The 3,582-nt window shown below is 40.3% G+C and overlaps 1 pseudogene; it reads left to right on the top strand.

Annotated features, from left to right (window-relative positions):
- The first annotated feature begins 2,992 nt into the window (after positions 1 to 2,992).
- Positions 2,993 to 3,085, top strand: LOC111723972 (annotated as a pseudogene).
- The last annotated feature ends 497 nt before the right edge of the window (positions 3,086 to 3,582 follow it).

Here is a 3,582-nt window from a genome sequence, read left to right as displayed (position 1 = left end):
GCTTTAAGATATTCAGAAGTTTTTTAATCTAATTTAAAATATCTAAGACAGTCACACTCTTGATAGTCTTAGGGGCCAAATTTTCTAGCAAAAATGGGCATGCCTTAACATTCTCAGAAACCCTAAGAAAACCTTTAAATTTTTCTTAGGTCACGAACAAAAAAGGTCTTACAGTCAAACCCTTCATATTTTTAACCTAAGATTATGATTTGTTGATATCATACTGAATTTCATCATTGTCCATTGTTAGAAGATGGTAAAGATGAGAAAAAAATTATTTTTTTCTTCATATTTCTTCTAATTTTGCTTAAAAACTATTCCTTAAGTTTCGCTAAATTCTATTTCAGCACAGTATCTTCCTGAGTTCACATCATTCCTCTCATTTTTGTTTTATCACAGGCAGAAAAGGCTACTTGGCAATATCTAACACAGTGACTGCCACTCTAGGAAAAAAACTTTTCCTTGGAACCACAGTGTTTTATGAAAGCAGAACAAAAACTTTGAAAACAAAACAGTCCTTTCTAACTTAATGAAAAATTTGGTTTTTGTTGTTTTCTGTACATGAGCTATACGAAACTCACATGGCACTAGAATCATTCTTAGACTGCATGTGACTGTCTATGACTCACAACTTACTGGATTTCTTTCTGAGAATTAAGTCTTTTGTTATACTGAAAGTATTTAATTGTGTCTGGAGTGGACCTTGGGTCCTATATGATGACCTCGGAATCATACCCCCACAAATGTGTAAAATAGCACATCACTGCATATTATCACAACAATTTCATTCAGAGAGCCACCAGGCAAACACTCAGGGTGAAATGAATAGTCAGAAGTTATGGCAATTGCAGTCCAGCCCTGGTGGCACTTGTGGGTGGCCAGCTAGCTGCACCAGGATGACAGGAGGCTGGGGAGACATAGTCATTGATGGCAAAATAATGAGCAGAGGTGTCACAGTTTCACAAGGCTCTGAGCTCAAAACAAGCATGAGTTAACTATGTCTCCCATGGCGTTAATGTGCTGAATCTACTCACCCACATCCTTAGGTTGCTTGGGTACACTTTCCATCTCCTACGTCATTGCCAGTGACAACATTGCCAATCCTGCCCTATTACATAGCAAGTACCCCCTTCTGTCAAGCCTTCACTAAAGTTCTTTTTGCTGTTTTCCAAGCTCTTCACATCAATTTGCTCAAGGTCCTTTGAGTTTATGCAAAGAATTTCTTCAAGACTTTTTCACATTCCTCCTACAACCTAGTCTGAAAGCCAGTGCCAGATGATTTTGGTTTTTGTTATGAGAACATCCCATTTCTAGGAACCAAATTCTGTATCAAAATTCAGTCGCAAAAGCAGAACTACTATGAAAAACAATGAATGAGGAATTTATTACAGAAATTATATTTTATACAATTATGGGAGGATCTAGAGAATTAAAAGCCAAAAAAAAATCAGAGAAAAACGTATGAACTACCTCTGGTGTGGACAAACAAATCAGAACTTCCAGCTACTTCCCATGAAGAGGAGACCATCAAAGCCTGTGGAGGGTTGGTTGTTCCTCATGGCTGTTACTTCGGAGACACCTCAGTGAAACGTCTGGTGGCAATCCTGAAGCTGCAGTGGTTGGGCAGGGCTGGCCGCCAGCACAAGTGCCACCGTGCCCCCGGGAAAGCAAAGACACAGTGAACCCACTGGCCCTTCTCCACGTCCCCCTCTGCCTCTTATCCAGGCACCCTTCAGAATGTAAGGGCGGCTACTTCACTTTTGTTCCCCAAATCTCACTCACATGTCTATGTAGAAACCTACCTCCGAGCCACACAGGAGAAGGAGCAAAGGGAACAACAGACCAAGCTTAGCTGACACAGGACAAAACCGTCACAGTTAGAGTCACCCACAGTCCTTTGTTTGTTATAAGCCTAGTCCTCTTTCACTACAATCACTGCAAAAATTAAAACAGTAAGAGCTTCATGGTTCCTACCAAACTGCTATTTTTCTTAGCATGTCAATAATTTTTGGAAAGACACATAATAACCGTTGCTGCCTTGCGTAGTGACTTGGTACCATCCTCTTGCAGCACAAGTAAAATTCTCTCCTTTCCCGCTTCCTCTCCCTGTGGTCTGATTGCCCTCCAGTCAGAAAAACTTCATCGGTTGTTATAGAATCTCAAATGTTTTCTGGAAACTGAAATGTAATCAGTACAAAAAAGCATAGTGAAGACAACAAAAACCATTAGAAATCCCGCCACACTGCAGTGACACCTCAGGGACCGTTCTCCCCTGCTGCTCTCGATGCTTCTTACAGGCACATCACAAAGGGTGATCTTTTACTGTGAAAAATTTGTTTCTTTCTTTCTTTGCTGATGTATTGTTTTTCTTGTTTTCCCTTTACTGGTCTATAAATTATTATACCCCCATCAAGGTAATCAGTGTTAGAAACCTGGATAGAGCATTCTGTGGCTTTCACTGTGTATATTGTCGACCTAAAGGGAAGAGGAAATGGGTCAAAATAAATCCAAGTGGAGAGCTGGTTTGGGCCAAGCGTGAGGATTGCAAACCAGGAGCAGACATTCATTTGCCCTGCGTCTGGGTGCCCTGAATGATGCCCCACACCAATTAGCAGCAGTTACAAGTGGTTTTTTAAAGGAAAAAAGGTATTTAGTTGTGTCTAACTTAGTTCCTAAGTTGTTTACCAAGAATTTATGTCAAAATAACATAAGCTATCCATTGGCTATACATTGTTCTTTATATCACAAATGCCAGGAACATGAAGCTAATGGATGAAGCAGCCGGTCCAGGGAAGGGGAGAGGAGTGAAGCCCCAGCCCTCCGGGCCTGATGTATTCTGCATGCTTCCCGCTGCTCAGACGGCTCTTAGCTTCTTTTTTTTCCTCAGTGATTGGCATGGTTATTATGGTTTATCTTTACTCTTTGAAAGTCTATCCAACACAACTGATAGAGAGTTAACTTATTTCAACAGAACAATAATATATAACTCCTTGTGCTCACTTCAGCAGCACATATACTAAAACAGAGATTAGCATGGCCCCTGTGCAAGGATGACCCACAAATCCGTGAGGCATGCCATATTTTTTGTATACCACAGAATACTATCCAGCCACTAAAATATCGGAGACTTTACATCTTTCGCATTAACCTGGGTGGAGGTGGGACACATTGTCCTCAATAAAGCATCACAAGAACGGAGAAGCCGGAATCCAATGTAATCTATTCTGATATGAAGGCAGTAAATGAGCTAATACAAGGAGGGGTGGCAGAATGAGCAACTCAGGAGAGAGGGGAGGTGGGAGGGGGATGGGCGTCACAGTATATGGTAAGCTGCTTGGGGGCATGACATAATTATAATTTAATAAATGTAATCACTGTAACCTAATTCTTTATACCCTCAATGAATCCCAAACAAAAAACAATAATAACAATAATTTTTTTTAATATATAAAAACCCTTACTACAATTGGAATTTATATCTCGTGTACAGTAAAGCAATGAAAGGCCCATTTTTACTCTCTTCTAAATGAGTAGCTACTTGTGTTAACACTATTACATGAAACATCTTTTCCCTGACAACAG

Source organism: Otolemur garnettii, unplaced genomic scaffold (genome assembly GCF_000181295.1).
Source record: "Otolemur garnettii isolate 467f Iridium unplaced genomic scaffold, OtoGar3 scaffold00017, whole genome shotgun sequence".
NCBI lineage: Eukaryota > Metazoa > Chordata > Mammalia > Primates > Galagidae > Otolemur > Otolemur garnettii.
This window is presented reverse-complemented; position numbering and strand designations above follow the sequence as displayed.